We start from the raw sequence: 14,700 nt of genomic DNA on the forward strand, positions 1-14,700 counted from the left end.
GGAAGCATCACTATGAACAAAGCTAGTGGAGGTGATGGAATTCCAGTTGAGCTATTTCAAATCCTGAAAAATGACGCTGTGAAAGTGCTGCACTCAATATGACAGCAAATTTGGAAAGTTCAGCAGTGGCCACAGGACTGGAAAAGGTCAGAGTTCATTCCAATTCCAAAGAAAAGGTCTCCCAAAGAATGCTTAAACTAGTGCACAGTTGCACTCATCTCACACACTAGTAAAGTAATGCTCAAAATTCTCCAAGCCAGGCTTCAGCAATACGTGAACCGTGAACTTCCAGATGTTCAAGTTGGTTTTAGAAAAGGCAGAGGAACCAGAGATCAAATTGCTGACATCCGCTGGTTCATCAAAAAAGCAAGAGAGTTCCAGAGAAACATCTATTTCTGCTTTATTGACTATGCCAAAGACTTCACCTGTGTGGATCACAAAGCTGTGGAAAATTCTGAAAGAGATGGGCATACCAGACCACCTGACCTGCCTCTTGAGAAACCCGTATGCAGGTCAGGAAGCAACAATTAGAACTGGACATGGAACAACAGACTGGTTCCAAATAGGAAAAGGAGTGCGTCAAGGCTGTATATTGTAACCCTGCTTATTTAACTTATATGCAGAGTACATCATGAGAAATACTGGGCTGGAAGAAGCACAAGCTGGAATCAAGACTGCCAGGAGAAATATGAATAGCCTCAGATATGCAGATGACACAACACCCTTATGGCAGAAAGTGAAGAGGAACTAAAAAGCCTCTTGATGAAAGTGAAAGAGGAGAGTGAAAAAGTTGGCTTAAAGGTCAACATTCAGAAAACTAAGATCATGGCATCTGGTCCCATCACTTCATGGCAAAAACATTGTCAGACTTTATTTTTTTGGACTCCAAAATCACTGCAGATGGTGATTGCAGCCATGAAATTAAAAGATGCTTACTCCTTGGAAGGAAAGTTATGACCAAACTAGATAGCATATTAAAAAGTGGAGATGTTACTTTGCCAACAAAGGTCCGTCTAGTCAAGGCTATGGTTTTTCCAGTGGTCATGTATGGTTGTGAGAGTTGGACTGTGAAGAAAGCTGAACACCAAAAAAATTGATGCTTGATGTGAACTATGGTGTTGGAGAAGACTCTTGAGAGTCCCTTGGATTGCAAGGAGATCCAACCAGTCCATCCTAAAGGAGACCAGTCCTGGGTGTTCATTGGAAGAACTGATTCTGAAGCTGAAACTCCAATACTTTGGCCACCTCACGTGAAGAGTTGACTCATTGGAAAAGACCCTGATGCTGGCAGGGATCAAGGGCAGGAGGAGAAGGGGACAACAGAAGATGAGATGGCTGGAAGGCATCACCGACTCGATGGACATGGGTCTGAGTAAACTACAGGAATTGGTGATGGACAGGGAGGCCTGGCCTGCTGTGATTCATGGGTTTGCAAAGAGTCAGACAGGACTGAGCGACTGAACTGAACTGAACTGAACTGAAACCTGGGTCAGAGCTTTGACTACCAGAACTATAAGATAATAAACTCATGTTATTTGATACAGCAGTAAAGGAAAACTAGTGTAACATGATCTTTCTTATTCATCTGAATACCTTGAGTCATGATTATAACAATCACATTTCCTTTCTGTTACTTTGTTATCCTCACTAGCTTATTCTAAGCCTCCACCTACTTCAGGTCTGCCTCATGCTGTATAATACAGTCACCAAATGTATCTACCTTACACTATGGTCTTAGTGCTTTTTAAGGCCAGTTTTGGGGAATCTCTACATCTATCTAGCCATCCTACTACATTTTCTTCGTCTCCACACTTCCTTACCATTCCCAAGGATCAATTCACATCTCTACAGTCTTCTCAAATGTATAGGAACTTCTAGCTCATCCTCAGGCTCAACCACCCAGTATTTTTTATATTATTGAGAAAAAATCCCAAAAGGTAAATTCTACACACTCTTACAATCATAGTTGCACATTTAGAAGCTGCAGAGCTCATTGACTCTGTTACTGTGACTGACCTCTCTGTCCTGATAGAAGCCAGTTCTTCCCCTTGAACACTAGATCCCAGCCACTGTTACCACTCAAAGTCATTGCTTCATCTTTGTTGTCAATTCTCCTCTTCTCTTTGATCATCTCCATCAGGCAGAAATCTTACTGAATTATTCTTTTTAAGTAAAACACTCTTTTGACTTCACATTTAGCTCCCACCCAGTTTCTAGGCAATATATGATAGATATGAATATAGATTTCATATACTTGATATTATTGTATATAATTGACCTTTCTCCCATTCCTGAACCACTGTTTCCCCTGGCATTGTCTCTAAGATATCACTATCCTTTTATTCTTTTTTCATATCACTGGTGGTTTGACAGCTGCATCTTAGTCCTTTTGCTGATTTCCTTTGATTTTCCTGGTTCTAAATTTTAGCATGCCTCAGAGTAATATTTGTATAGCTACAATGGAGAATAGTACAAAAGTTCCTTACAAAACTAAAAATAAAACTACCATGTGATCCATCGATGCCTCTCTTAGGCATATATCAGAGAAAACCATACTTTGAAAGGATGCACACATCCTGATGTTCCTTCCAATACAATTTACAATAGCCAGGACATGGAAGCAACCTAAATGTCTATCAACAGAGAAATGTATGAAGAAGATGTGGTGTGTGTACATATATATACACACATATATATATATATATGTATATATTGTCTTACTGAGAGATTGTTTTACTGAGTAAAGTAAGTCAGACAGAGAAAGATAAGTATCATATGCTATCACTTAAATGTAGAATCTTTAAAAATTGTAAGACTGAATTTATCTACAAAACAGAAATAAACTTACAGATATATAAAACAAACTTATGGTTAGCACAGGGAAAATGAGGGGGGAGGGACAAATTGGGATTGACATATACACACTACTATATAAACTATATATTGCTGCTGTTCAGTCGCTCAGCTGTGTCTGACTCTTTGCAATCCCATAATAGATAACTAATAAGGACCTACCATATAGCACAGAAAACTCAACTCGATTTTCTATAATGGCCTATATGGGGAAATAATATAAGAGAGAGTGGATATATGTACATGTATAACTGAAGCAGCCCTAAGATACTGGAGGAATAGGACGGGAAGACCACTTTCTCCCCTACAAATCCATTGAAATATCATTTGAACACTGAGCAAATTCCACAAAACAACTTCTGAACCCTGGCGGAGGACACCAGGCACCCAGAAAGGCAGCCAGTTGTCTTCAAAAGGAGGTAGGAAAACATATAAAAGATAAAAAGAGAGACAAAAGAGTTAGGGACTGAGACCTGTCCCAGGGAGGGAGTCAGGAAGGAAGAGAAGTTTCCAAACACCAGGAAACCCTCTCATGAGCGGATCTGTGGGGAGTTTTGGAATCTCAGAGGGCAACATTACTGGAAGGAAAAAATAAATAAAACCCACAGATTACCTGCCTAACCGCAACTCCCAGCAGAGAAGTAGCCCAGATGCTCACGTCTGCCACCAGCAAGTGGGGGGTGAACAGGGAGGTGCAGGCTGCATTGCTTAGGGTAAGGACCGGGCCTGAATGTCCCAAGGACAATCTGAGGGAGCTAACCTGAGATAGCAACCCAAACTGTGGGATAGCCAGAGAGAAAAAAAAAGAGAGAGAGAGAGAGAACTTTCCTGTGAAGAGCTCTAACCTGAGACATTGCTGGGCCTGCTCACAGAATAAAGGACTGAGCAAATACCAGAGAAGAGCTAGCCAGCTGCAGACTAGCCCATACCCTGCTGGAGGCAGAGAGGCAGGCGGGCAACAGCCAGAGCCAGTGAGGGGCAATCTCTGCCCCAGAGGTGGTATCCTCTACCAAACTGCGAGCAGACCCCCAGTTGCTAATCAAGTCTTCCTGGGATCCTGGACAGCTGACATCCACCAGGAGGGTCTCAGCCAGAGATCAGCTCCCCAGAGGAGACACATGGCACACCTGAGACAGCGCTCCCACTGCGCACCCAGGAAACTGAGCGGCTGGGACCAGGGAGGTGATAAGACACGCCGCCCCAGCTGGGGAGAGTGCACTTGCCAAGTGCCTGGCCGCCTGTGCTGCTCGGACCCGGGAAGGGCACAAAATACAGGCCCAGCCAAGTCTGTGCCTTCGTGGAGCACCCGAGAACCTGAACCTCAGCCACTTAGACCTGCGAAGTGCACACAACCCAGGGCCCGCTTTAAATACTTCCCCCGCAGAGCAACCTGGAGCTTAAGCAGTGTAGACCTGGAAAGCACACACGCCTTGAGCGGGGGCAAAACAGTGTGGCCCAGAAACTGTGAGCACGCCCCACACATGCCAGGGGTATTTGTTTGCAGTGCCCATCCCTCCCCACAGCGGGACTGAACATGTGAGCCTAAATAAGTGACCACCTCCGTCCCCTTGTGTCAGGGCAGAAATTAGACACTGAAGAGACTTGCAAACAGAAGCCGAAATAAACAGAGGGAACCGCTTTGGAAGTGACAGGTGCGGAGAGATTAAAACCCTGTAGCTAGCACCAACTACATTGGAAGGGCCCTATAGACCTCAAGAAGAAGTATAAGCTGGAATAAGAAACTACCTGAAGCTGAACTGACCCTACACTGCCCGCAACAGCTCCAGAGAAATTTCTACATATATTTTACAATCATTTTTTAATTTAATTTTTAAATATTTGTCCTTTATTACTCTTTTAATTTTAATTTTACAACTTACTATTATTACCTTGCCAAAAAAAGATCCTATTTTTATTTTTATTTATTTTTATTTATTTATTTATTTATTTTTTTGCTGATTCTTTTTTTTTTTTTTTAATTTTTTTATGAGTTGGAGGCTAATTACTTCACAACATTTCAGTGGGTTTTGTCATACATTGATATGAATCAGCCATAGATTTACACTTGTAAGATCCTATTTTTAAAGCAAATTTCATATATATTTTTTAATAATTTTTGTGATTTTGTTTTGTTTTTTTAATATTGTATTTTTGAGAGTCTAACCTCTACTCTAGATTTTTAAGCTTCGCTTTTTGGTATTTGTTATAAATTTTGTACCTTTAAGAATGGAATCTTCAGTACCCATTTTTACTTAGGAGTGTGATTACTGGCTTGATTGCCCTCTCCCCCTTTTGACTCTCCTTTTTCTTCCCCAGGTCACCTCTATCTCCTCCCTCCCCCTTCTCTTCTCTACCCAGTGCTGTGAATCTCTGGGTGTTCTGGGCTTTGGAGAATACTTAGGGAACTGACTACTGGCTAGACCTGTCTCTCTCCTTTTGGCTCCCCATCTTCTCTTCCTGCTCACCTCTATCTCCTTCCTCCCTCTTCTCTTCTCTATGTAGCTCTGTGAACCTCTCTGGGAGTTTCAGGCTGTGGAAAGCACAAAGGGAATTGATTACTGGCTACAGTGTTCTCTCCCCTTTTGATTCCCCCTCTTCTCTTCCTGGTCACCTCTATCTCCCCCCTCCCTCTTCTCATATTCATGTAACTCTGTGAACCTCTCTGGGTGTCCCTCACTGTAGAGAATCTTTTCTCAATTAACCTAGATGTTTTATCATCAGTGCAGTATGGATGGAGAAGGCTTGAGGCTACTGTACGAATAAGACTGAAAACCAGAGGCAGGAGGCTTAAATCCAAAACTTGAGAACACCAGAAAACTCCTGACTCCAGGGAACATTAATCGACAAGAGCTCATCCAAAATCCTCCATACCTACACTTAAACCAAGCTCCACCCAAGAGCCAAAAAGTTCCAGAGCAAGACATACCATGCTAATTCTCCAGCAACACAGGAATATAGCCCTGAGCTTCAATACACAGGCTACCCAAAGTCACATCAAACTCAGTGACATCTCAAAGCTCACTACAGGACACTTCATTGCATTCCAGAGAGAAGAAATCCAGCTCCACCCACCAGAACACTGACACAAGCTTCTCTAACCAGGAAACCTTGACAAGCCACTTGTCCAACCCCACCCACAGGGAGAAACCTCCACAATAAAGAGGAACCACAAATTTCCAGCATACAGAAATGCCACCCCAAACACAGCAATCTAAACAAGATGAAAAGGCAGAGAAATATTCAGCAAGTAAAGGAACATGATAAATGTCCACAAAACCAAACAAAAGAGGAAGAGATAAAGAGTCTATCTGAAAAATGATTCAGAATAATAGTAGTAAAAATGATCCAAAATCTTGAAAACAAAATGGAGTTACAGATAAATATTCTGGAGATAAGGATTAAGATGCAAGGAATGTTTAACAAGGACCTAGAAGAAATAAAAAAAAAAAAGAGTTAATCAATAATGAACAATGCAATAACAGATCAAAAACACTCTAGAGGGAACCAAAAGTAGAATAACTGAGGTAGAAGATAGGATAAGTGAGGTGGAATATAGAATGGTAGAAATAAATGAAGCAGAGAGGGAAAAAAAAAAAAAAGAATTAAAAGAAATAAGGAGAAACTCAGAGACCTCTGGGACAATGTTAAGTGCACCAACATTCAAATAATAGGAGTTCCAGAAGAAGAAGACAAAAATAAAGGCCATGAGAAAATATTTGAGGAGGTAATAGTTGAAAACTTCCCTAAAATGGGGAAGGAAATAGTCACACAAATCCAAGAAACTCAGAGAGTCCCAAACAGGATAAACCCAAGGTGAAACATCCCAAGACACATATTAATCAAATTTACAAAGATCAAACACAAAGAAAAAAGGGAAAAACAACAAATAACACACAAGGGGATTCCCATAAGGATAACAGCTGATCTTTCAATAGAAATTCTTCAGGCCAGAAGAGAATGGCAGGACATACTTAAAGTGATGAAAGAGAAAAACCTACAACCCAGATTACTGTACCCAGCTAGCATCTCATTCAAACATGAAGGAGAAATCAAAAGCTTTTCAGACAAGCAAAAGCTCAGAGAAGTCAGCACCACCAATTCAGCTCTTCAACAAATGCTAAAGGATCCTCTCTAGACAGGAAACACAGAAAAGGTTTATAAACTCGAATCCAAAATAACAAAGTAAATGGCAACATGATCATACTTGTCAATAATTACTGTAAATGAGTTGCATGCCCCAACCAAAAGACAAAGACAGGCTGAAGTGATACAAAAACAAGACCCCTATATATACTGACTGCAAGAGAAACACTTCAAAGCAAGAGACACATACAGACTGAAAGTGAAGGCCTGGAAAAAGATATTTCACATAAATGGAGACCAAAAGAAAGTAGGAGTAGCAATACTCATATCAGATAAAATAGACTTTGAAATAAAGGCCGTGAAAAGAAGCAAAGAAGGACACTACATAATGATCAAAGGATCAATCCAAGAAAAAGATATAACAATTATAACTATATATGCACCCAACATAGGAGCACCACAATGTGTAAGGCAAATGCTAACACGTATGCAAGGGGAAATTAACAGTAACACAATAATAGTGGGTGACTTAATACCCCACTCACACCTATCGATAGATCAACTAAACAGAAAATTAGCAAGGAAACACAAACTTTAAATGATACAACGGACCAGTTAGACCTAATTGATATCTATAGGACATTTCATCCCAAAACAATGAATTTCACCTTATTCTCAAGTGCACATGGAACCTTCTCCAGGATAGATCATATCCTGGACTATAAATCTAGCCTTGGTAAATTAAAAAAAAAAAAAAAAAGAAAGAAATCATTCCAAGCATCTTTTCTGATCACAGTGCAGTAAGATTATATGCCAGCTACAGGAAAATAATAATAATAATAATAATAATAATAATAATAATAATACAAATATACAGAGGCTAAACAACATGCTTCTGAATAACCAAAAAATCACAGAAGAAATAAAAAAAGATATCAAAATATGCATAGAAATGAATGAAAAGGTATTTTTCAGATAACTAGAACAATTATGGTGCCCTGTTACACTGTTGGTGGGAATGCAAATTAGTATAGCCACTATGGAGAACAGTGTGGAGATTCCTTAAAAAACTGGAAGTAGAACTGCCATATGACCCGGCAATCCCACTACTGGCATACACACCAAGGAAACCAGAATTGAAAAAGACATGTGTACCCCAATGTTCATTGCAGCACTGTTTACAATAGCCAGGACATGGAAGCAACCTAGATGTCCATCAGCAGATGAATGGATAAGAAAGCTGTAGGACATATACACAATGGACTATTACTCAACCATTAAAAAGAATGCATTTCAATCAGTTCTAATGAGGTGCATTAAACTGGAGCCTGTTATATAGAGTGAAGTAAGTCACAAAGAAAAACACCAATACAGTATACTAACGTATATATATATGGAATTTAGAAAGATGGTAATGATGACCCTACATGCGAGACAGCAAAAGAGACACAGTTGTAAAGAACAGTCTTTGGGCTCTGTGGAAGAAGGCGAGGGTGGAATGATCTGAGAGGGTAGCATTGAAACGTGTATATTATCACATGTGAAGTGGATCATTGGTCCAGGTTCGATGCATGAGACAGGGTGCTCAGTGCTGGTGAACTGGGATGACCCTGGGGATGGGATGGGGAGGGAGGTGGGAGGGGGGTTCAGGATGGGGAACACATGTGTGCCTATGGATGATTCATGTCGATGTATGGTAAAAATCACCACAATATTGTAATTAGCCTCCAATTAAAATAAATTAATTAATTAAAAAAAAACAAAAAAATGTATAACTGATTCCCTTTCCTATACACCTGAAACTAGAACAACATTGTAAATCTACTATACTCCAATAAAAAGTTTAAAAAATAAAATAAGAAATGAAATTGGGGACATTATTATCAATTCTACAGGAATAAAGGGGATTATAAGGGTGAACTTATTATAAATGAACTACTGTCCATTAATGAATATCATGGCCTAGATGAAATGGACAAATTCCTAGGAACACAAACCTACAAAGATTAAATCATGAATAAAAGTGTAAAACAAATATAAATAGAGCTACAATTAGTAAGAACATTGAGTCAGCAAGAAATCTTCCCCCAAAACAAAATCCTTTAACCAAATGGCTTCACTGGTATGGGTGAGTTTTACCAAACAATTAAAGAATTACTTGCCAAACTTTTCAAAAAATTGGAGTATGAAACTCCTAGCTCATTCTATGAAATCAGTATTATCCTAATACTGAAACCAGACAAAGGCACTACAGAAAAAACAAAGTAAAATAAAGACATAGGCCAAATGTTTCCTAGGGGTAGTAATGTAAAAATTATTATCAAAATACTATCAAACCAAACTCAGCAACATGATAAAAGGACTGCATTTCATAAGATAAAATTTATAATTTTCCATCTCAGAACATGGAAACTTCCTGTTCCCTCTCTCTAGAATTTCCCCCGATTATCCTCCTTTCACTTAACCTACATTTAATTCTCCATTGTGTTTTATATTATCTGACAAAGAATGTATTTATTTGTGAACTTAACTACTTCTGTCTTTTACCACTAAGTTATAAACTTTATTTACTGATACTTATTTTAGTTTCTATAACAGCACTTGGTACAAAGCAGGTACTCAATAATATGAGTTGACTGGATAATTGAAAAATTAATAAATAAAAATTTTACTGTATGTAGTTTCCATTCCCCCATGCATTTTAACATCATTAAGGATTTTTTTTTTTCTGGCTTGCTTAAGGAAGATTGACTAAACTTTCTTTCACAGGTTAGCATCATTATTACTCATATAACAGAACACGATTAAAATACTTTGCATCTCTGATTCTTCCAATTTATTTTATTTCTCTTTGCATTATTTATTAACTTTTCATCTAATTAAAAATTATAGTTATTTTGAAAATGTTCTTCATTCAAACACTTGTGTCACTGTTTCCCTGGGGGAAAAATGACCAATATGCTGGACCCGGATACACAAAAAAGCACAGAGAGAACATTAGATTATGTATAAGGCTTTTTTATTTCTTTTTTTTTTTTTCCTGGGGCAGCAGGAAGAGTGTTGCAAGAAATCAATATTTGGAATCATTTAGATCATTTTATTTGAGTGACTGCTACCTGAAAATTCACAGAGCAATAGATCTGCCAAATATAATCATGAGAAGAAAGGAAACATTTTTACCAGCATTATTCCAGGATAAAATTCAGTAGCATGACAGATTATTAGATAGAATAAGTGCTCCATCAATCCTTAGTATACTGTCCAAGCAGCAAACAAACTTATGTGTCCCAAGTAAGGCAATTGAGGGCTTTGCCCATGGTTCAGTGAGTAAAGAATATGCCTACAATACAGGAGATGTAGGAGACTAGGGTTTGATCTCTGGGTTGAGAAGATACTCTAGAGAAGGAAATGGCAACCCACTCCAGTGTTCTTACCTGAAAAATCCCATGGACGGCGTAGCCTGGTGGGCTACAGTCCATGGGGTCTCAGAGAGTCGGACGTGACTAAGCAACAGCGTACACACACAAGACAATTGAACCTGCAGGAATACTTCTAATATATGTTTGCTTTGTTTTTTTTAGATTGCTCATCAATCAAAAGCCGCTGTGCTTGGTTTTAACCAACGTAACCAGCACCATTTTGTGTCTCTACATTTTTTAATCATGGCAAAATGAAATGATTGATTTGTAAAAGTCTTAGTTTCTCTTTCATCTTTTAATAAATATGTTGTAAGTATTGAATAAAATAGAAGCAAATGCTGAAATAGAAAATGAACAAGTCCTAGAAAATTGCCAAAAGTATTCCCTCCTAACAAGTAACTCATATTGAACCAAATATAGGGAAAAAACAATTAACTTGAGTAGCCATATTATTTTATCATCTTGTGGTGTGATAGTTAAAGAGTACTATTAATAAAAAATGATCAGAAAAAGTATGAGTTTAAAGACAGAGCACTGCTCTGTAAAGGGCTAAACAGTTTGAATTACAACCTGTTTCTCTTTGCTCCTTGTGTCTGATTTTGATCTAATTCCTGAAGTGCAATGGTGCTTTTTTTAAATGATACACCTAGAAACAGTCATTTTCACAAAGCATTTACTGCAACCCTAAAAAATATTTGGTTCTATAATCCTTGTCTGATCACTCTGATGCCATTTAGGGGAGAATGATATATAAACATAAAATTACACCAAAACCTCAAAGACCAAATTATCAGTGATACTGTGATTTATTGTATTCTTTACATCATGAATGATTCCACCAATATGAAAAGTCAGAGGACACTTGACTGATTTTTGTATGGTAGAATAATGCATTTATTTCTTATTCATCTACAAGTGAAAACTTTGTGGATCAAGAAACTTTATTCTTTGCCAGGTATGTCAATTGATTGAGTGAAGTGAAAAGTGAAAGTATTAGTTGCTCAGTGTGTCCAAATCTTTGTGTGACCAAATGGACTGTAGCCAGCCTTTCCTTTCCATGGAATTCTCTAGGCAAGAATACTGAACTGGAGTGGGTAGCCATTCCTTTTTCCTGGGGATCTCCAAACCAGAGATAGAACATGAAGAGTTGATTTACAATATTATATTAACTTCAGATGTCTAGCATAGTGATCCAGTATTTTACAAATAATACTCCATTAAAATTGTTATAAAATAACAGCTATAATTTTATGTGCTATACAATATATCCTTATTGCTTATCTATTTTATATATAGTAGTGTGTATCTTAATCCCATATGCTTATTTTATCCCTCCCCACTTCTCTCTCCCTACTCATAACCACTAGTGTGTTTTCTATATCTGTGAGTCTGTTTTGCTATATATATTTGCTTTAATTTTTTAGGTCACATGTAAGTGACCTCATACAATAGTTGTCTGACTATAACTGATTTCACTAAGCATAATATTCTCTCTGTCCATCCATGTTGCTGCAAATGGCAGCATTTCATTCCTCTTTTTTTAATAGCTGAGCAATATTTCATTGTATATATACATCACTTTTTCTTTATCCAATCATCCACTGATCGAAACTTGGATTGCATCAATATCTGACTATTGTAAATAGCTATCCTATGAACACTGGGGGAGTTTTGTTTTGTTTTTTTTTAATTAGAGTTTTTGTTTTTCCTGAATATATAACCAGGATTGGAACTACTAGATCATATAGTATCTCTGGGGCTTTCCAGGTGGTGCTACTGGTTAAGAACCTGCCTGACAATGCAGGTAGACATAAGAAAAACAGGTTAGATCCTGGGTTGGGAAGATACCCCAGAGTAGGGCATGGCGACCGACTCTAGAGAGAATCCAATGGACAGAGGAGCCCAGCAAGCTGCAGTCCACAGGGTTGCACAAGCTGGACATGACTGAAGTGTCTTAGCACATACATGCATGGTAGTTCTATTTTTGGTTTTTTGAGGAATCTCCATACTATTTTCCATAGTGGCTGCAAGAACTTGCATTCCCATTAGCAGTGTATAAAGGGTTCATTTTTCTCCACATCCTCTCTAACATTTGTTATTTGTAGACTTTAATTAATACCATTCTGACAGGTGTGAAATGATATCTCATTGTGGTTTTGATTTGCATTTCTGTAATAATTACAGATGTAGAGTATTTTCTCATGTATCTACTGGCCATTTATAGATCTTTGGGGGAAAAAAGTCTATTCTGGTCTTCACCAAGCCATCACCTTAGTATAGGCTGGAGCTGGAGATGGTGGGGCTAGAGATGATGCTGGGTGTGAGGTGGGACTTACCATCTGCTCAGTGGCAATAACTGTACTATCTAGGGGGAGGGAAATCCGATCCTAAGTTGCTGGAGCAGAATCTCTGAGTGTCAAGCCTGAGTTGTTTCTGTTCCACTTAATTGTGTCTTTGTTCCTCTTCCAGCATGGGGGTCATTGGCCTAGAACAGAGTAGTGCTGAAACGAGGTGAAGCCCACGCAAGACCTGGGATCATGTTGGCAGCAGACAGGGGTCCAAGCTATCTCCAATGAGCTGCCTAAGCAGGCACCTACAATTTTTTCCTGCACTCTGTTCAGGTGCATGTCCTCTTTGTCCTCACAGCCAATCAATGCCCCAACGTACGCCTACAATTAGCCATTTTAAAAATGAATACTTATTATATATTGTAACATGTTATATTGGAAAAAAAGGTCGATGATTTTAGATTTCGAAACCTTGCTAAATATATTTTTGAGGCAATTTGGTTAAACTACTTGGACTTCCCTTCATTTATTTCCAAATGAGTACAGTAATACCTTCATAGGTTTTCTAAAGTTCTCAAATCAGATAATAAATTTGAAACTGTTTGGAAATTGTTAAAGGTAAAATATTACTTTTAAATTCAGAAGAGCTCCATTTGTGTCACGGCTGGTTCATCCTGAGTAAGTCACTTAATCTCTTAGGAGCTATAAAATGGAGAGTTTAGTTGATGATTACTAAGGTCACTTTAAAAAATTATCAGCCTATGAATCTAAGATCAAGTCACTCTAAAATTCAAGTAATTATGATAATGCAGAACATCTGTATTGTCAGCAACTGTCTTATTTTAAAAGTAAGTATTTTATAGTGTGGTATTCTCAGACAAAACATAATGAATTGGTCTGTTTGTGGTTGTTAAGTCATGAGTTCCAATTTTTCTTCATACAGTGCCTTAGAAACTCCAGTCTTTCATAACTCAAATCACCATGTCTTCAGTTTCAAAAAACATATTACTTATTTCTCCAAATGGCCACAAACTGGCTTTTCCCTCCCATATAATATTAATCTCTGAGTTTCGAAAATATATAGGATATGTGAAGAACAGAGCACAATTCAGTTTGGTGTTTTTTCTTGAAAATCGCATCTCCAGAAGGCAGTGCTTCCAGGAATGGTACACACTGTCAGCTCATTTGTGTTGCCAATGCCGCCACCTCGTTCCCAGAAGAGCATCTGTGGATTTTTGGAGAGAATGCTATACTTCTGGGAATGGTGCCCAGAACATGTAAGCTTCTGTGTCATTTTAGAAAGTCAGAGAGGGGACAATAAAATCTTCATTTGCTGCATTCTTTTATGTGCAGTCATCAGTCTTAGGGCTAACAGCTGCAACAGCCATATATTTTTCCTTGTGGATTTTAAAAAGGAGAAGAACTTATTTATTTCTTTTTGGCCATGCTAGGTCTTCATTGCTGCATGGGCTTTTTCACTAGTTGTGGCAAGAGGGGTCTACTCTCTCGTTGCAGTGTGCAGGGCTCTCACTGAGGTGGCTTCTCTGACTCTGGAGCACGATGTTGTGGTAGTTTTAGATGGATAATGAAGGGGATCAGCCATACATATACATTTATCCATTCTCCCCTGATTGCCCTGCCATCCAGGGGGCCACACGACATTAAGCAGAGTTCCCTGGGCTGTACAGTAAGGCCTTGCTGGCTATCCATTTTAATATAGCAGAGTGTACTTGTCTATCCCAAGTGTTAGTTGCTCAGTCATGTCCGACTCTTTGTTAAACCATGGACAATAGACACCCAGGCTTCTCTGTCCATGGAATTCTCCAGGCAAGAATACAGGAGTGTGTAGACTTTCCCTTCTTCAGGGGAGCTTCCTGACCCAGGCATTGAACCCAGGTCTCCTGCAGTACAGGCAGATTCTTTGCTGTCTGAGCCACCAGATGCACTGCTGATCTCCAACTCCCTAACTAACTCTTTCCCCATTTCCCCCCTGGCAAGAGTAAGCTCTTTCTCTGTTTACAAAACAAATTTAAGATTTAAAGAATGTTTTGCTGCTT

Source organism: Cervus elaphus, chromosome 17 (assembly GCF_910594005.1).
Source record: "Cervus elaphus chromosome 17, mCerEla1.1, whole genome shotgun sequence".
In the NCBI taxonomy this organism is placed as follows: Eukaryota; Metazoa; Chordata; class Mammalia; order Artiodactyla; family Cervidae; genus Cervus; species Cervus elaphus.